The following is a 26,983-nucleotide window of genomic DNA, read 5'->3' on the forward strand; positions in this document are numbered from 1 at the left end:
ATACCTAGTGCTGTTTGATGCTCAATTGGCTTCAAAGCTATTTGAACAACCATCATTTCTGGACAATATGTGACCCTTTTCAGGGAACTAGGCGTCTTTAGCGGGTCACTACTTCACAGGAGAGCCGTTTGAACGTAAACTTAATTTTTTTATCAAAATGTGTTTTTTGGGGGCAGAAATGCCTTCTCAAACATGTGACCTTTCATTTGCCTTCATAACAAACTTGTCTGTAAATACGAATACAATTGATCAATTACGAGCCTAGTTGGTTAAGCCACAGAAAAAGTCAGCAACCTTCCCGCTAGCCATGATAATGAGTGGGCTGGACATGCCGAGAGATGAGTTTTGATTGGTTTGCCATATATCACGCTTCTGTCTATATGAGCTGGTCAGTATGTGTAGGTAATCCTGTCTAATGCGGCTTAAAAAAAATAAATCACGTTGTAAAATTGCATAAGTGTTGCTCTCCACTTTCTGGAGGACCGAGTTTTGAAATCAGTGTAATTCGAGTTTTATAGCTAAGGAGATGAAGAAAACACCTGTCTCCGGATTACATCTTCAAACTAAGGGGAACCATGCCCTCCGATAGGAGACACATCCATCAATGATGTATACGGGTAAATTAGTCTAACTAGCTACATTTTTAGATATAACATGTTTCTCATTTTGACAGGAAGTGGTTTAATTTCAAGTTAGTGTACTGTTAGCTAGCTAACATTAGCTGGCTGGCTCGCTAGCTAATGTTATGTGTATGATCTTATTATTCGTATCTCAGAGCCATTTGCTTGGCTAGTTATAGCCTACTGTTAGCTAGCTAACATGGAACCTGGTTGGTTAGCTACCTGCAGATTCATGCAGGGTAGTCACATCATGAGTTGGGATTACGGTTCATTGTTTAGCTAGCTAGCTAGCTAGATACATTATCTTAACAAAATACTCCACTATGCAGGTAACCATTTCGGGTGCGTTTGTAAATGTCACACCCTGATCTGTTTCACCTGTCTTTGTGGTTGTCTCCACCTCCCTCCAGTCGCCCATCTTCCTCATTATCCCCAGTGTATTTATATCTGTGTTCTCTGTCTGTTACCAGTTTGTCTTGTCAGGTCTTACCAGTGTGTTTTCCCATTTTCCTGCTTTCTCAGGGTTCTGTTTCCTAGTTTCCCCGGTTCTGACCATTCTGCCTGCCCTGACCCCGAGCCTGCCTGCCATTCTGTACCTGCCTGACTCTGACCCGTTTACGAACCTCTGCCTGTCCTGACCCCGAGCCTGCCTGCTGTTATTGTGAATTTTTCAGTATATATGTGGCAATTATTTATTTCAGAAGGAGCCAGAAAAACTAGTGTACGTGTATGTGCTCTAGGTCATTTGACACCATTAGACATGCACGTGGTTATTCTTGTAACTGTTATGGCCAACTATGGTTACACCTCTTGGGTCTCTTCCTGAACAGGGGTTCCCTTTTCAGTGGAGTCAGCAGGATGACATGTTTTGGTTAATTCTGTAGAGTGCCAAGTCTGTTGCTATGGTCTTACACGCATGAAACTATTTCTGTGACTCTACAGGTTGCATGTCCTAATATGAAAGCAATATAATAACGGTGGCTAAATGCCAGAAGGGTTGAGCCATTAAGAGGAATTACTATGAGTATGATGTAAGGAGGACAAATGTATAAGTATTCTGTGCCAAGACTGAAAGGCAGTTGTATTCATGATCCAGCTCGGCTTTTATTATAAAGTAATAAAAAGTCTATTTGTACTCACATGCTCCGGTATTTGTGAAAATATTTCCACAACACTATTCTGTACCTTATTGACTCTGCCCTGGATTACGAACCTCTGCCTGCCTTTGACCAGTCTTTTGCCTGCCCCCTGTTGGGTCAATAAACATCTGTGACTCTAGCTGTCTGCATCTGGGTCTTATCCTGAGTTCTGATAGTACGAACTGGGCATGACTGACCCAGCAGACTCAGACCAGCTCCACAATGCTGTCTCCCTGCAAGGAGCCACCATTGGAAGACACGAGGAGTCTACGAGTCCGGGTGAACCCGACGTCACCCGAGTTCTCTCGGAAATCACAGAGGGCTGCCGACTCGCCTCCTTCGGAATCCATGCACCTGGGCAGGGCTAGATTGACTCCGGCTGAATGCTTACGCTGACTCCACACCCAGAGCTGTCTATATTCTAAAGCTATGGGAAATTTCTTAGCTACCTGCCCATTAAAAACCCAGTCTCATCAAGAAGGGGCGAGTACTCTGGCGGGCCATACAGATAACTTTTCTTCTCCCCTTACTTGCACCCCTTTACATGCCGTCCTGCTGTGGGGGAATCAGTCAAAATCTCTCCGGGTACTCATTGACTCTGGGTCCGATGAGAGCTTTTTGGACGCTACCCTGGCATCCCCACTCAGCCCCTCTCCATTCCCATGGACGTTATAGCACTGGACGGGCGATCTATAGACCGGGTCACTCACAATACCACTCCCATCAACCTACAAGTGTCAGGGAACCACAGCAAGGCAATCAAATTTATGCTGATTAAGTCCCCTCAGTTTCCTGTGGTATTGGGAGTCTCTTGTCTCCAACGACACAATCCCCTCATTGACTGGACAGCTGGTGCCATTATGTGCTGGAGCTCCTTCTGCCACGCCCATTGTCTTAAGTCAGCGCAGCCTGCCCTGGGACATCTTCCTATGGGCTCGGAAGTTGCCCCGGACCTCTCCGCCATTTCCGCGGAGTACCAGGACCTCCAGGAGGTTTTCAGTAAGGCCCGGGCCACTTTATTTCCTCCACAACAGAGGAAGATCCCTATGACTGCGGGATCAACCTTCTCTCAGGTCCGGAGATAAAGGCTATGGAGACCTACATCGAGGACTCCCTAGCTGCTGGGTGTATCCATCCATCTGCCTCCCACGCCGGCACAGGGTTCTTCTTTGTGGAGAAGAAGGACAAAACCCTGCGCACATGCATCGACTACCGGGGCCTCCTTGATATCATGGTGAACCACGTCTACCCATGGAGTACCAGGACCTCCGGTAGGTTTTCAGTAAGGCCCAGGCCACTTCACTTCCTCTGTACTTCGCTTCCTACACCCTTGGACCCTGAGACCATCCTTCCCACTTTGTGTCTGGCGATGGCACTCAGCTGGGGAATAGGGAAGCAGGTGTGTGAGACGCAGCATTCCCATAACCAGATGTTTGTGCCTGACGCTGTCCACTCCTCTGGCCTGGAGTGGACTCACTCGTCCAGGCTTGCCTGCCACCCGAGCTCCCGTCAGACCCTGGCCTTGGTGCAGCAACGCTTTTGTAGGCCTACCATGGTTCCGGACGTCTCCACGTTCGTCGACGCCTGCACGGTCTGTGCGCAGAACAAGACACCTTGGCAAGCTCTGGCTGATCTCCTTCAACCGCTGCCTGTCCCTCACCGTCCCTGGTCCCTCACCGTCCCTGGTCTCACATATCCCTGGACTTCATCACGGGTCTTCCCCTGTCTGATTGCAAAACCGCCATCCTGACAGTAGTGGACTGGTTTTCCAAAGCTGCCCACATCATTCCTCTCCCCAAGCTACCCTCTGCCAAAGAGATGGCCCAGCTCATAGTGCAGCACGTCTTCCGGATCCATGGACTCCCGGTAGACATGGTCTTCGACCAGGGTTCCTCAGTTCTCATCCCGGTTCTGGAAGGCATTCTGGATGCTCCTTGGGTCGTCGGCCAGCCTGTCCTCCGGGTTCCACTCTCATTCCAACGGCCAGTTGGAGCGAGCCAATCAAGACTTGGAGACGACTCTTCACTGCCTTGTCTCCACCAACCCCACCACCTCGAGCCAGCAACTCGTGTAGGGTGAATACGCCCGCAACACCCTCCCCTGCTCTGCTTCTGGGCTCTCGCCTTTCGAGTGTTCCCTGGGGTATCAGCCCCCGCTCTTCCCGGAGAAAGAGGAAGAGGTCGGCATAACCTTGGCCCAGATGAAAATGGCGCTGACTTAGATGGTCGCCTCACTTCGCGTTCTTAGGAAACTATGCAGTATTTCGTTTTTATGTATTATTTCTTATATTGTTACCACAGGAAATCTGAAGTTTTATTACATACAGTTGGAAGGAACTATTGGATATAAGAGCAAAGTCAACTTACCAACATTACGACCAGGAATACGACTTTCCCGAAGCGGATCCTCTGTTCGGACCACCACCCAGGACAATGGATCGGATCCCAGTAGACGACCCAAAACAACGGCGCCACAAAACGGTCAGACAGAGCAGCCTTCTGGTCAGGCTCCATAGACGTGCACATCGCTCACCGCTCCTGAGTATACTTCTCGCAATGTCCAGTCTCTTGACAACAAGGTAGACGAAATTCGAGCAAGTGTTGCCTTCCAGAGAGACATCAGAGATTGTAACAATTACTGTTTCACAGAAACATGGCTCTCTCGGGATATGTTGTCGGAATCAGTTCAGCCACTGGGCTTCTCGATACATCACGCCAACAGAGATAAACACCTCTCTGGGAAGAGGAAGGGCGGGAGTGTATGCTTTATGATTAAAGACTCATGGTGTAATCATAACAACATACAGGAACTCAAGTCCTTCCGCTCACCCGACCTAGAATTCCTTACAATCAAATGCCAGACATTTTACCTACCAAGAGAATTCTCAGCAGTTATAGTCACAGCTGTGTACATTCCCCCTCAAGCGAACACCAAGATGGCCGTCAAGGAACTTCACTGGACTCTATGTAAACTGGACACCATATATCCGGAGGCTGCATTTATTGTAGCTGGGGATTTTACATTTTTAGGATAGGCGTACCGCTAGCGGCACACCTCGACAACATCCGGTGAAATTGCGGAGTGCCAAATACAAATGACAGAAAGTCATATTTAACATGAAAATACAAAGTGTCATACATCAAAATAAAGCTTAACTTCTTAATCCAGCCGCTGTGTCAGATTTCAAAAAGGCTTTACGGCGAAAGCATACCATGCGATTATCTGAGGACAGCACCCCGCTTACAAAAGCATGCAAGCATGTTCAAGCCAAGTAGAGGAGTCAGAAATAGCGATAAAATGTATCACTTACCTTTGATGATCTTCATCTGGTTGCACTCACAAGAGTCCCTGTTACACAATACATGTTCGTTTTGTTCGATAAAGTTCCTCTTTATGTCCCAAAAACACGTTTTGTTCAGCAATCCACTGGCTTAAAGGCGGTCACAACAGGCAGATGAATACATCCTAATAGTACCGGTAAAGTTCGTCGAAACATGTCAAACGATGTTTAGAATTTATCCTCAGGTTGTCTATTGTCTAAATAATCGATAATATTTCAACCTGACAATAGCGTCTTCAATAGAAAGGAAAAACAACAAACGGCACGCAATCGGTCATGCGAAAAACAGCTCTGGTTCATTCTACAGTCCACTTAGAAAATGGTCTCATTCTTCCTCATTTTTCAGAATACAAGCCTGAAACAATGTCTAAAGACTGATGGCATCTAGTGGAAGCCATAGGAACTGCAATCTGGGTCTTAACCCAATACATACTGTATAGGCATTCAATTGAAAACTACACACATCAAAAATATCCCATTCCTGGATGGATTTTCCTCAGGTTTTCGCCTGCCATATCAGTTCTGTTATAATTACAGACATTATTTTAACAGTTTTGGAAATCCAAATCTACCAATTTATATGCATATCCTAGCTTCTGGGCCTGAGCAACAGGCAGTTTACTTTGGGGACCTCAGCCATCCAAACTTCCGAATACTGCTGTTAAAAGTGGTGTAGGTCTTATTTATATAAAAAGCATATTGAAGTTAGAATTAATAGGATTTGAAACAATAGCCTACCCGTGTATGGTTAACTATTTTAGCACCGTTTCACACAGTTCTGAGACAAGCATGGGGACTGGTCTTGATAAATCAATGAGATTTTTATTTTCTCTGAATCTCCATTTGGGTATTGGTTAGACTACAATTAAGGTGTGGAAATGTTATGCTCTTAGTATTGTAGCCTACTCCCGACCGTCATGTTGTACAGTGCCATATTTTCCATTACATCCTAACGGTTTAGTTTATAATTTTTCTTGGAATAGAAACATAATATTAATCCAATTAATTATGCTACATTTATTAAGATCAATCCCATATTATGTTCTTACAAAAAAAAGGTTTTAAATTCTCTAGTACAGCCAATATTGAAAGCTATCAAATGCTACTTAACGATGCCCTCTGGTGGTCAAACGAGCACTAACTAGCATTAATGGTAACAATGGCTGACAATTAAATAACGTGCTATAGAATTCCGCGGCAGCCAGCAAAGGGGGGTTGCAGTATGACATAACTTTTAAAGGAAGAACCACTGTAAGCAACAAAACATTAACAGCCCATTTTCCGAAAAGTGAGGTTACAAGTTTATCAGCTTTCAAAGCAGAATTACTTTCCCATTGTTCCTCAAATGCAGTGTATGATATACCATTTTGTAGCTCTGTGTCTCTGTTTACATTTAATGTAAAAACACAATTTCAAATGTTGCTACGTAAGACGGAATCAAGGCAGTCGGTCACATATAACTAACCTGTCATTCAAGCAAACTACATTTGTATGTAATGAGGGAGCTCAAATAATATGGTAATTTAGTTGCTGAATTTGGCATACGCCTTTATCGAAAGCAACAAAAAAAAACTGTCAAGGTTGACAAATATTCTGTTTATTTGGCACATTAGGGATTCATAAAACATGCTTTTATCCAGAGCAACATACAGAACTATCAGCATGAGACACACATATACATGAACCATGTAGAAATCAAATGTAAGTGTGTGTGTGTGTGTGTGTGTGTGTGTGTGTGTGTGTGTGTGTGTGTGTGTGTGTGTGTGTGTGTGTGTGTGTGTGTGTGTGTGTGTGTGTGTGTGTGTGTGTGTGTGTGTGTGTGTGTGTGTGTGTGTGTGTGTATGTAGGTGTGGGGCAGTAGAGGGACACAGCACCACAGGAGAACTGACCTCTCTGTACACATACTCCATCAGGAGGACTAGCCAGGCAGGAAATGCTGAACAAGCAGCTATAGTAATAGAGTTGAGGGCGAGGAAATTGCATTATTGCTTCTGGTTTCCTCATTAGATTTCTCTCTCTCTCTCTCCATATCTATTGAAACAGCGGAGAAAACACCATCTCATACCAGCTCTGCTTTTGATCCCAGCTCCTCAAGATTCTTTGTGAAACAGAGATATCCTCCACAACCAGACATTGATATTGCACTCAAACACAGTATTGACAACAAAAGAGGGGTCATGTAAAATAAACCAACAGTGATAAATATGGCCTTAAAAAGCCAGAAAAATAAATAGTCTCCAGGGAAATGACAAACGGTTTCACATAGTCTAACTTTTTCAACGTTGCCTCAAAATTATGAAAGAGCGGTTGAAATATTATCTGGGCCCGCTCGCGGCTGTGGCAAGTCGCTGTCCATGGTGCTGATCTTAGCATTCCCACTTGTAGATCACTTTATCTAGTCGTTCCAGCGGCACAGTATGCTTTGTGGCGCATTAGCGCTCTGACCCCGTCCATAGGGAAAATGTTGTCTGTCCCAACGAGCACGCTGCTGAGCCCTGAAGTCTCAAGAGATGGCCATGAATCACCCGCGTAGACGGAGATCTATCTCCTGTGTATCTCTCACGAGCTATTGATGCAGGCAACCATGCGCGCTTACCTGCAGAGCCAGCCTCCCTGTCAGACAGCGTGCGAGACTGGAAATCGGTGAGTGTGTGAGGACATATAGGAGAAAGCTGCAGCAGTAACAATAGCACATCCCGTTGCCATAGCGGCGGCTCATGCAGACCCGGGCTGATTTTTAAACAGGTGCCTCAGGGGGAATTAAGATTGTCAGAGTGTGTTGTCAACATAAAATGAAATACGCTTTGAGGAACAGCATCACTCGAAGACGGTCTCGCAACCATGCAAACATTAACTGACAAGACACTAGCTATTTAGGCCTATATATGTTATCAAATGATGGTAGGCAACCTTTTTAATCAATGGATCAAAAACGAGTGCCCCGTGAGTGATTGAGCCCCGACTCCCGGGCAATGTTTACATTTACTGCGGAGGACATGTTGGGGGGGGGGGGGGTGTCAGTAGTTTAAAAGGGCATCGAGATAGTGAAGCCCCCTGGGATATAGTGCCTGTGTAGGAGTAGGTTACTAGACTACCTTAAAACCACTAATGCTCATTATTTCTTTGATGGGAATTTTAAAATGAGCTCATCTAATAGGCCTAATACGTACTTCAAAACAGAAGTTTACTGCAAGTCAAGCAACAATTTTTTTATCAATTGAATGTAGACACGAATATAATTTGATTTTTTTTTTGTTTATATGCAAATTAGGCAAATTATCAATTGAATGTAGACACGAATATAATCCGAAATATTTTATTATAATATGCAAATTAGGCATTTTTTCAAGAAAATGTTATCTAGGATACATTTTTTACAATATATCAACAATTCCCTCTGGGCAAGTCTGTAGAATATATCTAAGAAAAACCACAATTTGGTGAATGCAGATGCTTCTGAAGTTGGGAAAAGAGTTGGCGTGTGGGAAGAGTCTGACTTTAGGGAAATGGAAGTTGGAAGACTACCAAATGCCAAATGACTATTTAGACCCAATCACCATCTCTTCAAAGTAAGTTACTAAATATAGTCCAGTTTGAAACATTCTCTATGAAATTGGCTTTTTTACATTATGTGTAAATCAATGTAGTAAGCTTTCAAATGGTAGATGTATCTCCATTTTAAAGTGGTTAAAATCCATTCCAAAAAATGTATTCAGGTAGTATGATAAACATAATAAAATGTTTGAGTTTTTGAAATCTTTTTTTTATGTTGTATATAACCAGTACCAGTGAAAAGCTTGGACACCCCTACTCATTCAAGGGGTTTTATTTATTTGTACCATTTTTTTTACATTGTAGAATAAAAGTGAAGACATTAAAACTATGAAATAACACATATGGAATAATGTATTAAGCAAAAAAGTGTTAAACAAGTCTAAATATATATTATATTGGAGATTCTTCAAAGTAGTCACCCTTTTTCTTGATGACAGCTTTGCACACTCTTGGCATTCTCTCAACCAGTTTCAGGAGGTAGTCACTTGGAAGGCATTTTAATTAAAAGGTGTGCTTTGCTGAAAGTTAATTTGTGGAATTTCTTTCCCTAATGGGTTTGAGCCAATCAGTTGTTTTGTGACAAGGTAGGGGTGGTATACAGAAGATAGCCCTATTTGGTAAAATACCAAGTCCATATCATGACAAGAACAGCTCAAATAAGGAGAGAAACAACAGTCCATCATTACTTTAAGACATGAAGATCAGTCAATACGGAAAATGTGCAGTCGCAAAAACCATCAAGCGATATGATGAAACTGGCTCTCATGAGGACCGCCACAGGAAAGGAGGACCCAGAGATACCCGGCTGCAGAAATTGCAGCCCAAATACAGTTGTCGGAAGTTTACACACACTTTAGCCAAATACATTTAAACTCAGTTTTTCACAATTCCTGACATTTAATCCTAGTAAAAATTCCCTGTCTTAGGTCAGTCAGGATCACCACTTTATTTTAAGAATGTGAAATGTCAGAACAATAATAGAGAGAATGATTTATTTCAGCTTTTATTTCTTTCATCACATTCCCAGTGGGTCAGAAGTTTACATATACTCAATTAGTATTTGGTAGCATTGCCTTTAAATTGCTTAACTTGGGTCAAACGTTCGGGTAGCCTTCCACAAGCTTCCCACAATAAGTTGGGTGAATTATGGCCCATTCCTCCTGAGAGAGCTGGTGTAACTGAGTCAGGTTTGAAGGCCTCCTAGCTCGCACACGCTTTTTCAGTTCTGCCCACAAATTGTCGATAGGATTGTGATGGCCACTCCAATACCTTGACTTTGTTGTCCTTAAGCCATTTTGCCACAACTTTGGAAGTATGCTTGGGGTCATTGTCCATTTGGAAGACCCATTTGCAACCAAGCTTTAACTTCCTGACTGATGTCTTGAGATGTTGCTTCAATATATCCACATAATTTTCATTCCTTATGATGCCATCTATTTTGTGAAGTGCACCAATCCCTCCTGCAGCAAAGCACCCCCACAACATGCTGCTGCAACCCCCGTGCTTCACGGTTGGGATGGTGTTCTTCAGCTTGCAAGCATCCCCCTTTTTCCTCCAAACATAACGATGGTCATTATGGCCAAACAGTTCTATTTTTGTTTCATCAGACCAGAGGACATTTCTTCAAAATGTATGATCTTTGTCCCCATGTGCAGTTGCAAACCATAGTCTGGCTTTTTTTATGGTGGTTTTGGAGCAGTGGTTTCTTCCTTGCTGAGCGGCCTTTCAGGTTATGTCGATATAGGACTTGTTTATAGGACTTGCCCCTGAACAAGGACAGCCTTGTTCAGGGGCAGAACGACAGATTCTTATCTTGTGATCTCCTCTCTTCTGCCTCAGTCGTACTTTGGATTGCGTCACTTCCTGTTGAATCTGCAGACGTGTTGCTGTGCGTTTTGTTGCTGTGCGTTTTGCTGCCAACTTTACTTTGCTAGCTGACAACTTTACGTTTTTTTGTTTTGTTTTTGTTTTTAATTACCGTTTATATTTTTAGTTTTTTTCCATCGCAACTTTTTTCCCTCATTCAACTTTTTCACTCCGGACGCTTTATCTGGACATGGTTCGTCAACACCTTCAACAGCCGAAGCTAAGTAGTAACATTAACATGATGTCTTCTAATTGCAGTCGCTGTACTCATAATATACAGGAGAACGATCGCCTTACGGCGAGAATAGCTGTGCTACAAGCCCAGCTTCAGACGCAATCGTTAGGCAAGGGTAATTTCAGTGTAGGAAAGGAAGAAACAGCGTCTGTGCCACCAGTAAGTACAGATAGTAACGTTAGTATAAATCCCCCCGCACAGTCCCCGCAGCCGGACAACTTTCTCATGGCTTCTGGAGGGAAATGCTGTTGGAATGCTCAACCGGTGTCGCTCATTCAGCCGACAGAAACTTTCAACCGGTTCTCCCCATTATGTAGCGAGTCGGAGTCTGAGTCTGAGTCTTCTCTTGTCTCTACTCCTCCCGTTACGGGGTCTGAGACGCCGAAGGCTCCCACCATTAGCTCTGACAAATTGAAAACCCTAGTCATTGGCGACTCCATTACCCGCAGTATTAGACTTAAAGCGAATCACCCGGCGATCATACACTGTTTACCAGGGGGCAGGGCTACCGACGTTAAGGCTAATCTAAAGATGGTGCTGGCTAAAGCTAAATCTGGCGAGTGTAGAGAGTATAGAGATATTGTTATCCACGTCGGCACCAACGATGTTAGGATGAAACAGTCAGAGGTCACCAAGTGCAACATAGCTTCAGCGTGTAAATCAGCTAGAAAGATGTGTCGGCATCGAGTAATTGTCTCTGGCCCCCTCCCAGTTAGGGGGAGTGACGAGCTCTACAGCAGAGTCTCAGCACTCAATCGCTGGTTGAAAACTGTTTTCTGCCCCTCCCAAAAGATAGAATTTGTAGATAATTGGCCCTCTTTCTGGGACTCACCCACAAACAGGACCAAGCCTGACCTGCTGAGGAGTGACGGACTCCATCCTAGCTGGAGGGGTGCTCTCATCTTATCTACCAACATAGACAGGGCTCTAACTCCTCTAGCCCCACAATGAAATAGGGTGCAGGCCAGGCAGCAGGCTGTTAGCCAACCTGCCAGCTTAGTGGAGTCTGCCAATAGCACAGTCAGTGTAGTCAGCTCAGCCATACCCATTGAGACTGTGTCTGTGCCTCGACCTAGGTTGGGCAAAACTAAACATGGCGGTGTTCGCCTTAGCAATCTTATTAGGATAAAGACCTCCTCCATTCCTGCCATCATTGAAAGAGATCGTGATACCTCACATCTCAAAATAGGGTTACTTAATGTTAGATCCCTCACTTCAAAGGCAGTCATAGTCAATGAACTAATCACTGATCATAATCTTGATGTGATTGGCCTGACTGAAACATGGCTTAAGCCTGATGAATTTACTGTGTTAAATGAGGCCTCACCTCCTGGTTACACTAGTGACCATATCCCCCGTGCATCCCGCAAAGGCGGAGGTGTTGCTAACATTTACGATAGCAAATTTCAATTTACAAAAAAAAAAATGGCGTTTTCGTCTTTTGAGCTTCTAGTCATGAAATCTATGCAGCCTACTCAATCACTTTTTATAGCTACTGTTTACAGGCCTCCTGGGCCATATACAGCGTTCCTCTCTGAGTTTCCTGAATTCCTATCAGACCTTGTAGTCATAGCAGATCATATTCTAATTTTTGGTGATTTTAATATTCACATGGAGAAGTCCACAGACCCACTCCAAAAGTCTTTCGGAGCCATTATCGACTCAGTGGGTTTTGTCCAACATGTCTCTGGACCTACTCACTGCCACAGTCATACTCTGGACCTAGTTTTGTCCCATGGAATAAATGTTGTAGATCTTAATGTTTTTCCACATAATCCTGGACTATCGGACCACCATTTTATTACGTTTGCAATCGCAACAAATAATCTGCTCAGACCCCAACCAAGGAGCATCAAAAGTCGTGCTATAAATTCTCAGACAACACAAAAATTCCTTGATGCCCTTCCAGACTCCTTCTGCCTACCCAAGGACGTCAGAGGACAAAAATCAGTTAACCACCTAACTGAGGAACTCAATTTAACCTTGCGCAATACCCTAGATGCAGTTGCACCCCTAAAAACGAAAAACATTTGTCATAAGAAACTAGCTCCCTGGTATACAGAAAATACCCGAGCTTTGAAGCAAGCTTCCAGGAAATTGGAACGGAAATGGCGCCACACCAAACTGGAAGTCTTCCGACTAGCTTGGAAAGACAGTACCGTGCAGTACCGAAGAGCCCTCACTGCTGCTCGCTCATCCTACTTTTCCAACTTAATCGAGGAAAATAAGAACAATCCAAAATTTCTTTTTGATACTGTTGCGAAACTAACTAAAAAGCAGCATTCCCCAAGAGAGGATGGCTTTCACTTCAGCAGTAATAAATTCATGAACTTCTTTGAGGAAAAGATCATGACCATTAGAAAGCAAATTACGGACTCCTCTTTGAATCTGCGTATTCCTCCAGGGCTTAGCTGTCCTGGATCTGCACAGCTCTGCGAGGGCCTGGGATCGGGAGAGACACTTAAGTGTTTTAGTACTATATCTCTTGACACAATGATGAAAATAATCATGGCCTCTAAACCTTCAAGCTGCATACTGGATCCTATTCCTACTAAACTGCTGAAGGAGCTGCTTCCTGTGCTTGGCCCTCCTATGTTGAACATAATAAACAGCTCTCTATCCACCGGATGTGTACCAAACTCACTAAAAGTGGCAGTGATAAAGCCTCTCTTGAAAAAGCCAAACCTTGACCCGGAAAATATAAAAAACTATCGGCCTATATCGAATCTTCCATTCCTCTCAAAGATTTTAGAAAAAGCTGTTGCGCAGCAACTCACTGCCTTTCTGAAGACAAATAATGTATACGAAATGCTTCAGTCTGGTTTTAGACCCCATCATAGCACTGAGACTGCACTTGTGAAGGTGGTAAATGACCTTTTAATGGCGTCAGACCGAGGCTCTGCATCTGTCCTCGTGCTACTAGACCTTAGTGCTGCCTTTGACACCATCGATCACCACATTCTTTTGGAGAGACTGGAAACCCAAATTGGTCTACACGGACAAGTTCTGGCCTGGTTTAGATCTTACCTGTCGGAAAGATATCAGTTTGTCTCTGTGAATGGTCTGTCCTCTGACAAATCAACTGTACATTTCGGTGTTCCTCAAGGTTCCGTTTTAGGACCACTATTGTTTTCACTATATATTTTACCTCTTGGGGATGTTATTCGAAAACATAATGTTAACTTTCACTGCTATGCGGATGACACACAGCTGTACATTTCAATGAAACATGGTGAAGCCCCAAAATTGCCCTCGCTAGAAGCCTGTGTTTCAGACATAAGGAAGTGGATGGCTGAAAACTTTCTACTTTTAAACTCGGACAAAACAGAGATGCTTGTTCTAGGTCCCAAGAAACAAAGAGATCTTCTGTTAAATCTGACAATTCATCTTGATGGTTGTAAAGTCGTCTCAAATAAAACTGTGAAGGACCTCGGCGTTACTCTTGACCCTGATCTCTCTTTTGACGAACATATCAAGACTGTTTCAAGGACAGCTTTTTTCCATCTACGTAACATTGCAAAAATCAGAAATTTTCTGTCCAAAAATGATGCAGAAAAATTAATCCATGCATTTGTTACTTCTAGGTTAGACTACTGCAATGCTCTACTTTCCGGCTACCCGGATAAAGCACTAAATAAACTTCAGTTAGTGCTAAATACGGCTGCTAGAATCCTGACTAGAACCAAGAAATTTGATCATATTACTCCAGTGCTAGCTTCCCTACACTGGCTTCCTGTTAAGGCAAGGGCTGATTTCAAGGTTTTACTGTTAACCTATAAAGCGTTACATGGGCTTGCTCCTACCTATCTTTCCGAGTTGGTCCTGCCGTACATACCAATACGTACGCTACGGTCACAAGACGCAGGCCTCCTAATTGTCCCTAGAATTTCTAAGCAAACAGCGGGAGGCAGGGCTTTCTCCTATAGATCTCCATTTTTATGGAACAGTCTGCCTACCCATGTGAGAGACGCAGACTCGGTCTCAACCTTTAAGTCTTTACTGAAGACTTATCTCTTCAGTAGGTCATATGATTGAGTGTAGCCTGGCCCAGGAGTGTGAAGGTGAACGGAAAGGCTCTGGAGCAACGAACCGCCCTTGCTGTCTCTGCCAGGCCGGTTCCCCTCTCTCCACTGGGATTCTCTGCCTCTAACCCTGTTACAGGGGCTGAGTCACTGGCTTGCTGGTGCTCTTTCATGCCGTCCCTAGGAGGGGTGCGTCACTTGAGTGGGTTGAGTTACTGACGTGATCTTCCTGTCTGGGTTGGCGCCCCCCCTTGGTTTGTGCTGTGGTGGAGACCTTTGTGGGCTATACTCGGCCTTGTCTCAGGATTGTAAGTTGGTGGTTGAGGATTTCCCTCTAGTGGTGCGGGGGCTGTGCTTTGGCAAAGTGGGTGGGGTTATATCCTTCCTATTTGGCCCTGTCCGGGGGTTTCTTCGGATGGGGCCACAGTGTCTCCTGACCGCTCCTGTCTCAGCCTCCAGTATTTATGCTGCAGTAGTTTGTGTCGGGGGGCTAGGGTCAGTTGGTTACCTGGAGTACTTCTCCTGTCTTATCCAGTGTCCTGTGTGAATTTAAGTATGCTCTCTCTAATTCTCTCGTTCTCTCTTTCTCTCTGTGAACCTGAGCCCTAGGACCATACGTCAGGACTACCGGGCATGATGACACCTTGCTGTCCCCAGTCCGCCTGGCCTTGCTGCTATTCCAGTTTCAACTGTTCTGCCTGTGGTTACGGAACCCCTACCTGTCCCAGACCTGCTGTTTTCAACTCTTAATGATCGGCTATGAAAAGCCAACTGAGATTTATTCCTGATTATTATTTGACCATGCTTGTCATTTATGAACATTTTGAAAATCTTGGCTCTCTCTAATTTTCTCCTTCTCTCTTTCTTTCTCTCGGAGGACCTGAGCCCTAGGACCATACGTCGGGACTACCGGCCGTGGTGACTCCTTGCTGTCCCCAGTCCGCCTGGCCTTGCTGCTATTCCAGTTTCAACTGTTCTGCCTGCGGTTATGGAACCCCTACCTGTCCCAGACCTGCTGTTTTCAACTCTTAATGATCGGCTATGAAAAGCCAACTGAGATTTATTCCTGATTATTATTTGACCATGCTTGTCATTTATGGAAATTTTGAAAATCTTGGCTCTCTCTAATTTTCTCCTTCTCTCTTTCTTTCTCTCGGAGGACCTGGGCCCTAGGACCATGCGTCGGGACTGCCGCCCGTGGTGACTCCTTGCTGTCCCCAGTCCGCCTGGCCTTGCTGCTATTCCAGTTTCAGCTGTTCTGCCTGCGGTTATGGAACCGCCACCTGTCCCAGACCTGTTGTTTTTCAACTCTTGATGATCGGCTATGAAAAGCCAACTGAAAATTATTCATGATTATTATTTGACCATGCTTGTCACTTATGAACATTTTTGAACATCTTGGCATAGTTCTGTTATAATCTCCACCCGGCACAGCCAGAAGAGGACTGGCCACCCCTCATAGCCTGGTTCCTCTCTAGGTTTCTTCCTAGGTTTTGGCCTTTCTAGGGAGTTTTTCCTAGCCACCGTGCTTCTACACCTGCATTACTAGCTGTTTGGGGTTTTAGGCTGGGTGTCTGTACAGCACTTCGAGATATTAGCTGATGTACGAAGGGCTATATAAAAAATAAAATTGAATTGATTGGTTTTACTGTGGATAAAGAGACCTTTTTACCCGTTTCCTCCAGCATCTTCACAAGGTCCTTTGCTGTTGCTCTGGGATTGATTTTCATTTTTTGCAACAAAGTACCTTCATCTCTAGGAGACAGAACGAGTCTCCTTCCTGAGTGGTATGACGGCTGCGTGGTCCCATGGTGTTTATACTTGCATACTATTGTTTGTACAGATGAACGTGGTACCTTCAGGCGTTTGGAAATTGCTTCCAAGTATGAACCAGACTTGTGGAGGTCGACAATATTTTTTATGAGGTCTTGGCAGATTTCTTTTCCCATAATGTCAAGCAAAGAGGCACTGAGTTTGAAGGTAGGCCTTGAAATACATCCACAGGTACACCTCCAACTGACTTAAGTGATGTCAATTAGCCTATCAGAACCTTCTAAAGCCATTACATAATTTTCTAGAATTTTCCAAGCTGTTTAAAGGCACAGTCAACTTAGTGTATGTAAACTTCTGACCCACTGGAATTGTGATACAGTGAATTATAAGTGAAATAATCTGTCTGTAAACAATTGTTGGAAAAATGTCTTGTGTCATGCACAAAGTAGATGTCCTAACCAACTTGCCAAAACTATAGTTTTAACAAGAAAATTGTGGAGTGGTTGAAAAACGAGTTTTAATGACTCCAACCTAAGTGTATGCAAACTTCCGATTTCAAATGTAAATGCTTCACTTAGTTCAAATAACATACTGTTCAGAGACTGTGAGAATCAGGCCTTCGTGGTTGAATTGCTGCAAAGAAACCACAACTAAAGGATACCAATAATAAAGAGACTTGCATGGGCCAAGAAACATGAGCAATGGCCATTAGACCGATGGAAATCTGTCCTTTGGTCTGTTGAGTCCAAATTTGAGATGTATGCTTCCAACTGCCATGTCTTTGTGAGACGCAGAGTAAGTGAACCGACGATCTCCTCATGTGTGGTTCCCACCGTGAAGCATGGAGGAGGAGGTGTGATGGTGTAGGGGTGCTTTGCAGGTGACACTGTCTGATTTATTTAGAAATCAAGGCACACTTAATTTAACCAGCATAGCTACCACAACATTCTGCAGGGATAGCCATCCCATATGGTTTGGGCTTAGTGGGATTATCATTTGTTTTTCATAATGACAATGACCCAACACACCTCCAATGAGAGTGATGGAGTGCTGCATCAGATGACCTGGCCTACACAATCAGCTGACTTTAGCCAAATTATGATGGTTTGGGATGAGTTGGACCACAGAGTGAAGGAAAAACAGCCAACAAGTGCTAAGCATGTGTGGGAACTCCTTCAAGACTGTTGGAAAAGCATTCCAAGTGAAGCTGGTTGAGAGAATGCCAAGAGTGTGCAAAGCTGTCATCAAGGCAAAGGGAGGCTACTTTGAAAAATCTATAATATAAACGTAACGACATGCTCTGAGAATAAGGAAGCAAGTTCAAGGAGTGAGTGTTTTAATAAATAAACAGAACATAATACAAAACAGGAAACAAAGACAACACACGGACATGAAACAGAAACAATGACGCCTGGGGAAGGAACCAAAGGGAGTGACATATATAGGGAAGTAAATCAGGGAAGTGATGGAGTCCAGGTGAGTCTGACGACACGCAGGTGCACGTAACGATGGTGACAGGATGTGCACCATAATGAGCAGCCTGGTGACCAAGAGGCCAGAGAGGTGGCACACGTGACAGTACCCCCTCCCTGACGCGCGGCTTCAGCCGCAGGAAACTGACCAAAATGATGATGTCGGGGATCAGGAGCGGACCGGTCACCTCTGCTGAGGCACGGAAAACCTGTCAGTCCGGCTGAGACGTGGGATCATGGTGACCTAGAGCGCCGGAGAGAGCATATGTGACGTTACCCCCTCCCTGGCGCGTTCGGCTCCAGCAGCAGGACGCCAACCAAAGGGACGATCCCGGGGATCAGGAGTGGACCGGTCACCCCTGCTGATGCATGGGAACTTGTCGCCGGTTGGGGCGCGGGAACCTCACAGACCGGCCTAGGCAGGGAAGCCTGGTGATCCGGTTGAGGCATGAGAGCCTGATGAGCCGGTGGAAGCAGGGGAGCCGGAGCCTCGCTATCCAGTGAAGGCATGAAAGCCCAACAAGCCAGCTGTAGCAGGGGATCCGGCTAAGGTATGAGAGCCTGACGACCTGGCAGAGGCAGGGGAGCCTGGCGAGCTGTCTGAGGCATGAAGAGCCTGTAGCGGCTCCCGGTCCCGATGTCATTCCCACCGAAACAATAATATAAATACACTCCATGAAGCTTCTCTTAGTTGAGGCGTCATTCTCTAACGACATGCTCTGAGAGTCAGGAAGCAAGTTCAGGGAGTGAGTGTTTTAATAAATAAACGGAAACAATACAAAACAAGAAATAAAGACAACACAGACATGAAACAGAAACAAATGTGCCTGGGGAAGGAACCAAAGGGAGTGACATATATAGGGAAGGTAATCAGGGAAGTGATGGAGTCCAGGTGAGTCTGACAACACGCAGGTGCGCGTAACGATGGTGACAGGTGTGTGTGCCATAATGAGCACACGTTACAATAAAATATATTTGGGTTAAATGTGGAAGACACATTTGAGTTGAAGGCATTCAGTTGTACAACTGACTGGGTATCCCCCTTTCCCTATTTTGATTTGTTTAACACTTTTTTGGTTACTACATTTTGTATTTGTATTTATTTTGGATCCCCATTAGCTGCTGCAAAGGCAGCAGCTACTCTTCCTCGGGTCCAGCAGAATTAAGGCAGTTTATACAATTTTAAAAACATTACAATACATTCACAGACCCTGTGCCTTCAGGCCCCTACTCCACCTCTACCACATACAGTACACAATCCATGTGTAAGCGTGTGTATAGTGCGTACACTACATGATTCCATATGTGTTATTTCATAGTTTTGATGTCTTCACTATTATTCCACAATGTAAAAAATAGTACAAATATAGAAAAACCCTTGAAAGAGTAGGTGTGTCCAAACTTTTGACAGATACTGGTCCAAAATACCAACAAATCTCAAAATTGATACAAAAATGTCATTTCAGCCTGTGGTGCCTGACCTTAAGGGGAACCCCAAAGCAATGGATAGCTATTACAAACAATGGTTCTGGAGCTTTTGGTCGGCTAGTTGCTGTGTTCATTTAGCCTATAGTTGAATTGAATTGTATGAAAGACAATTATGACCAATAAAAGGATTAAGCTTCCTTTCTCTAAATTAAACCTTTCCCTGTCGAGTGACGGAATCTCATACATCCCTGGCACTATAAGCCTAAGCCTAACCAATATCCTACAATAGTAGCCATATAATGTTTGATTTGATTTGATTTGGTGCTCTGCCTCAAGCTGTTTCATATAGATATGGACTATTTGGATTAAACAGGTTCCCATAGGCCTATGACAGAGTTAGCAAAATAAGGGAACCCAACCATTCATCTCATGTTATACCCACCAACACTCTCTGTTTCTCATGGTAAGGGCACTTATACAGACCATTCAGGGAATATGCTTGTTTGCTTGACCGCGAGGTTTGGGTATTGTCACTCGGTCTCTTGGGGTTTATTGAGCCAGAAAGTCATCACATCAGCCACCACAGCTTCCCTGTATTTGTTGTCGTCCACCAGGGTGTGTCGGATTTCTTTGAGTTTCTCATTGATGTAGATCACCTCCTTCAGTTCATGTACCTATTTGAGAGAACTTACAAATGTTATGCATCAAATTATTGAAAATAAAGTGAACAATGTATCGTTCTACACAACACACAATGCCTGGGCTAATGTAGAGCGTGTGCTAAAAATGGAGCAAATCATGAATCATGTACGACATACGGGCGAGAGTCTACAATGGACACAAATGGTATCCCGTCTTGTGGATGATTCTGAAGAACTACAAACAACTTTGTCTAAGATTCCTAAAGTCTGGTCTGTATATTCTTCTCCTTCGGCTACAGTATAGAGCTTCACTCTACAGGCCAGGTAATCAAACTGATACCCCCATTGCTGTCCATTAGACATCATCACTTGATCTTTCAGCGCAGTTGCGGGCGGTATTTGGGTTCTATACACACTTAGAAACCGCTTTTTTGGCGCATCGTATTTTGTGACTTTATACTTGGCCCTTTCTCTATGTTTCAGCCGAGGTCCTGCTTCCGTTGTTACAGTCATCACTGCTTTGACACTGATCACAAAATCCATGTTCATTTTTAAAATCTTGTTTAGTGTTCTGGGGCCGCATGTCTTGTTCTGGACTTTATTTATAATGCGTCTACCGCAACCCTAACCCTAACCCTAACCCTGACCCCCCCCCCCCCCCCCCCCAGTTCAACAAGGTCCCTACACATCAATCATCATGACAACTTCAAAGGAATAGATGCAATATACACTGCTCAAAAACATAAAGGGAACACTTAAACAACACAATGTAACTCCAAGTCAATCACACTTCTGTGAAATCAAACTGTCCACTTAGGAAGCAACACTGATTGACAATACATTTCACATGCTGTTGTGCAAATGGAATAGACAAAAGGTGGAAATTATAGGCAATTAGCAAGACACCCCCAATAAAGGAGTGGTTCTGCAGGTGGTGACCACAGACCACTTCTCAGTTCCTATGCTTCCTGGCTGATGTTTTGGTCACTTTTGAATGCTGGCGGTGCTTTCACTCTAGTGGTAGCATGAGACGGAGTCTACAACCCACACAAGTGGCTCAGGTAGTGCAGCTCATCCAGGATGGCACATCAATGCGAGCTGTGGCAAGAAGGTTTGCTGTGTCTGTCAGCGTAGTGTCCAGAGCATGGAGGCGCTACCAGGAGACAGGCCAGTACATCAGAAGACGTGGAGGAGGCCGTAGGAGGGCAACAACCCAGCAGCAGGACCACTACCTCCGCCTTTGTGCAAGGAGGAGCAGGTGGAGCACTGCCAGAGCCCTGCAAAATGACCTCCAGCAGGCCACAAATGTGCATGTGTCTGCTCAAACGGTCAGAAACAGACTCCATGAGGGTGGTATGAGGTCCCGGCGTCCACAGGTGGGGGTTGTGCTTACAGCCCAACACCGTGCAGGACGTTTGGCATTTGCCAGAGAACACCAAGATTGGCAAATTCGCCACTGGCGCCCTGTGCTCTTCACAGATGAAAGCAGGTTCACACTGAGCACATGAGCACATGTGACAGACGTGACAGAGTCTGGAGAAGCCGTGGAGAACGTTCTGCTGCCTGCAACATCCTCCAGCATGACCGGTTTGGCGGTGGATCAGTCATGGTGTGGGGTGGCATTTCTTTGGGGGGCCGCACAGCCCTCCATGTGCTCGCCAGAGGTAGCCTGACTGCCATTAGGTACCGAGATGAGATCCTCAGACCCCTTGTGAGACCATATGCTGGTGCGGTTGGCCCTGGGTTCCTCCTAATGCAAGACAATGCTAGACCTCATGTGGCTGGAGTGTGTCAGCAGTTCCTGCAAGAGGAAGGCATTGATGCTATGGACTGGCCCGCCCGTTCCCCAGACCTGAATCCAATTGAGCACATCTGGGACATCATGTCTCGCTCCATCCACGTTGCACCACAGACTGTCCAGGAGTTGGCGGATGCTTTAGTCCAGGTCTGGGAGGAGATCCCTCAGGAGACCATCCGCCACCTCATCAGGAGCATGCCCAGGCGTTGTAGGTAGGTCATACAGGCACGTGGAGGCCACACACACTACTGAGCCTCATTTTGACTTGTTTTAAGGACATTACATCAAAGTTGGATCAGCCTGTAGTGTGGTTTTCCACTTTAATTTTGAGTGTGACTCCAAATCCAGACCTCCATGGGTTGATAAATTTGATTTCCATTGATCATTTTTATGTGATTTTGTTGTCAGCACATTCAACTATGTAAAGAAAAAAGTATTTAATAAGAATATTTCATTCATTCAGATCTAGGATGTGTTATTTTAGTGTTCCCTTTATTTTTTTGAGCAGTGTAGATATAAAATAACACACCCTCTAACACGTGACAACAGGAACAGGATGTCCTGGCCGGATGCCCATATTTGGGCATGTACGCGTCATCCGGACATAGGGTCATAAATCTCAATTTTGACCCGCGCCGTCTACTTTATTCTTTCTCTGATATTCTATAAAAAATCTGACGATTCCAGCTACAATAGTCATTTACAACATTAACAATGTCTACACTGTATTTCTGATCAAGTTTATGTTAATTTAATGGACATATTTTTTTGCTTTTCTTTCAAAAACAAGGACATTTCTAAGTGACCCCAAACTTTTGAACGGCAGTGTATGTTGGTTTGACCCTTTCTTCAAAGAGGAGGGATATGGTGATTTGGATACCTAAACATTCATTTGAAGGACAATGAGATACATTACAGATTCAAATTGACATTTTAATCACATGCGTTTACTCCAAATTATGAAATTGTAGGCTTTTGCATGACCTCGCGGTCAAGCAAACAAGCATATTCCCTGAATGGTCTGTATAAGTGCCCTTACCCTGAGAAACAGAGAGTGTTGGTGGGAATAACATGAGATGAATGGTTGGGTTCCCTTATTTTGCTAACTCTGTCATAGGCCTATGGGAACCTGTTTAATCCAAATAGTCCATATCTATATGAAACAGCTTGAGGCAGAGCAACATTATATGGCTACTATTGTAGGATATTGGTTAGGCTTATAGTACCAGGGATGTATGAGATTCCGTCACTCGACAGGGAAAGGTTTAATTTAGAGAAAGGAAGCTTAATCCTTTTATTGGTCATAATTGTCTTTCATACAATTCAATTAAACTATAGGCTAAATGAACACAGCAACTAGCCGACCAAAAGCTCCAGAACCATTGTTTGTAATAGCTATCCATTGCTTTGGGGTTCCACTTAAGGCCAGGCACCACAGGCTGAAATGACATTTTTGTATCTACCTATCAATTTTGAGATTTGTTGGTATTGTGGACCAGTATCTGTCAAAAGTTTGGACACACCTACTCTTTCAAGGGTTTTTCTTTATTTGTACTATTTTCTACATTGTGGAATAATAGTGAAGACATCAAAACTATGAAATAACACATATGGAATCATGTAGTGTACACACTATACACAAGCGTACACATGGATTGTGTACTGTATGTATGTGGTAGAGGTGGAGTAGGGGCCTGAAGGCACAGGGTCTGTGAATGTATTGTAATGTTTTTAAAATTGTATAAACTGCCTTAATTTTGCTGGACCCCAGACAGAGTAGCTGCTGCCTTTGCAGCAGCTAATGGGGATCCATAACAAATACAAATACAAAATGTAGTAACCAAAAAAGTGTTAAACAAATCAAAATAGGGAAAGGGGGATACCCAGTCAGTTGTACAACTGAATGCCTTCAACTCAAATGTGTCTTTCACATTTAACCCAAATATATTTTATTGTAACGTGTGCTCATTATGGCACACACACCTGTCACCATCGTTACGCGCACCTGCGTGTTGTCAGACTCACCTGGACTCCATCACTTCCCTGATTACCTTCCCTATATATGTCACTCCCTTTGGTTCCTTCCCCAGGCATCATTGTTTCTGTGTCATGTCTGTGTGTTGTCTTTGTTTCTTGTTTTGTATTATTTCCGTTTATTTATTAAAACACTCACTCCCTGAACTTGCTTCCTGACTCTCAGAGCATGTCGTTACGTTTATATTATAGATTTTTCAAAGTAGCCTCCCTTTGCCTTGATGACATCTTTGCACACTCTTGGCATTCTCTCAACCAGCTTCATTTGGAATGCTTTTCCAACAGTCTTGAAGGAGTTCCCACATATGCTTAGCACTTGTTGGCTGTTTTTCCTTCACTCTGTGGTCCAACTCATCCCAAACCATCATAATTTGGCTCAAGTCAGCTGATTGTGTAGGCCAGGTCATCTGATGCAGCACTCCATCACTCTCATTGGAGGTGTGTTGGGTCATTGTCCTGTTGAAATACAAATGATAATCCCACTAAGCCCAAATCAGATGGGATGGCGTATCCCTGCAGAATGTTGTGGTAGCTATGCTGGTTAAATTAAGTGTGCCTTAATTTCTAAATAAATCAGACAGTGTCATCTGCAAAGCACCCCTACACCATCACACCTCCTCCTCCATGCTTCACGGTGGGAACCACACATGAGGAGATCGTCGGTTCACTTACTCTGCGTCTCACAAAGACATGGCAGTTGGAAGCATACATCTCAAATTTGGACTCAACAGACCAAAGGACAGATTTCCACCGGTCTAATGTCCATTGCTCATGTTTCTTGGCCCATGCATGTCTCTTCTTATTATTGGTATCCTTTAGTTGTGGTTTCTTTGCAGCAATTCAACCACGAAGGCCTGATTCTCGCAGTTTCTGAACAGTTGACGTTGAGATGTGTATGTTACTTGAACTAAGTGAAGCATTTACAGTTGAAGTCGGAAGTTTACATACACTTAGGTCGGAGTCATTAAAACTCGTTTTTCAACCACTCCACAAATTTCTTGTTAATAACTTCTTATGGCTGCAATCCCGGTAACGGGATCGATATGACAACAGCCAGTGAAAGTGCAAACAACAGAAATCTCATAATTAAAATTCCTCAAACATACATGTGTCTTATACCATTTTAAAGGTAAACTTGTTGTTAATCCCACCAAAGTGTCCGATTTCAAATAGGCTTTTCAGCGAAAGCACCACAAACGGTTGTTAGGTCACCACCAACTCAAATAAAAATTCTGCCATTTTTCCAGCCAAAGAGAGGAGTCACAAATAGAACAAATAGAGATAAAAGTAATCACTAACCTTTGCTGATCTTCATCAGATGACACTCATAGGACTTCATATTACACAATACATACATGTCTTGTTCGATTAAGTTCATATTTATATCCAAAAACCTCTATTCAACAAAGTACGTTCATCTCTAGGAGACAGAACGCGTCTCCTTCCTGAGTGGTATGACGGCTGCGTGGTCCCATGGTGTTTATACTTGCATACTATTGTTTGTACAGATGAACGTGGTACCTTCAGGCGTTTGGAAATTGCTTCCAAGTATGAACCAGACTTGTGGAGGTCTAGAATATTTTTATGAGGTCTTGGCTGATTTCTTTTGATTTTCCCATAATGTCAAGCAAAGATGCACTGAGTTTGAAGGTAGGCCTTGAAATATATCCACAGGTACACCTCCAATTGATTAAGTGATGTCAATTAGCCTATCAGAAGCTTCTAACGCCATGACATAATTTTCTGGAATTTTCCAAGCTGTTTAAAGGCACAGTCAACTTAGTGTATGTAAACTTCTGACCCACTGGAATTGTGATACAGTGAAATAATCTGTCTGTAAACAATTGTTGGAAACATGTCTTGTGTCATGCACAAAGTAGATGTCCTAACCGACTTGCCAAAACTATAGTTTGTTAAGCAATTTAAGGGCAATGCTACCAAATACTAATTGAGTGTATGTAAACTTCTGACCCACTGGGAATGTGATGAAAGAAATAAAAGCTGAAATAAATCATTCTCTCTATTATTATTATAAAGTGGTGATCCTGACTGACCTAAGACAGGGAATTTTTACTAGGATTAAATGTCAGGAATTGTGAAAAACTGAGTTTAAATAGTACCCCTCAAAACACCAGTCTCAACGTCAACAGTGAAGAGGCGACTCTGGGATGCTGGCCTAGGCAGAGTCCCTCTGTCCAGTATCTGTTATTTTGCCCATCTTAATCTTTTATTTTTATTGGCCAGTTAGAGATATGGCTTTTTCTCTGCAACTCTGCCTAGAAGGCTAGTCTGTTTCTCAAACTAGATACTCTAATGTACTTGTCCTCTTGCTCAGTTATGCACCGGGGCCTCCCACTCCTCTTTCTATTCTGGTTAGTGCCAGTTTGCACTGTTCTGTGGAGGGAGTAGTACACAGCGTTGTACGAAATCTTCAGTTTCTTGGCAATTTCTCACATGGAATAGCCTGCATTTCTCAGAACAAGAATAGACTGATGAGTTTCAGAAGAAAGTTGATTGTTTCTGGCCATTTTGAGCCTGTAATCAAACCCATAATGCTGATGCTCCAGATACTCAACTAGTCTAAAGAAGGCCAGTTTTATTGCTTCTTTAATCAGACCAACAGTTTTCAGCTGTGCTAACATAATTGCAAAAGGGTTTTCTAATGATCATTTAGCCTTTTATAATGATGAACTTGGATTAGCTAACACAACGTTACATTGGAACAGGAGTGAGAATATTCCATTAAAAATCCGCCGTATCCAGCTACAATTGTCTACACTGTATTTCTGATCAATTTGATGTTATTTTAAAGGACAAAAAAATGCTTTTCTTTCAAAAACAAGGACATTTCTAAGTGACCCAAACTTTTGAACGGTATTGTACATAAAGAGCAAACAGGGCCATTCCCTGAACCATTGAATGCTATGAATAGATAGCCTACACTGTAATGGAAAGCAGCAATTTATTCAGTTATTTGAGTTATTACTAAAAGTAAAAAATAACTCAAACGTTTCACAGCATCATATTGTAAATGATGGTGCATTGTGGGAAAATGTCTGT

General features: G+C 43.7%; 1 pseudogene; it reads right to left on the reverse strand.

The window, feature by feature from the left end:
• Positions 1 to 26,983, reverse strand: part of LOC139583175 (glutamate receptor ionotropic, kainate 2-like) — a 198,807-nt pseudogene that overhangs the window by 170,378 nt on the left and 1,446 nt on the right.

Source organism: Salvelinus alpinus, chromosome 8, assembly GCF_045679555.1.
Source record: "Salvelinus alpinus chromosome 8, SLU_Salpinus.1, whole genome shotgun sequence".
NCBI classification, from domain to species: domain Eukaryota; kingdom Metazoa; phylum Chordata; class Actinopteri; order Salmoniformes; family Salmonidae; genus Salvelinus; species Salvelinus alpinus.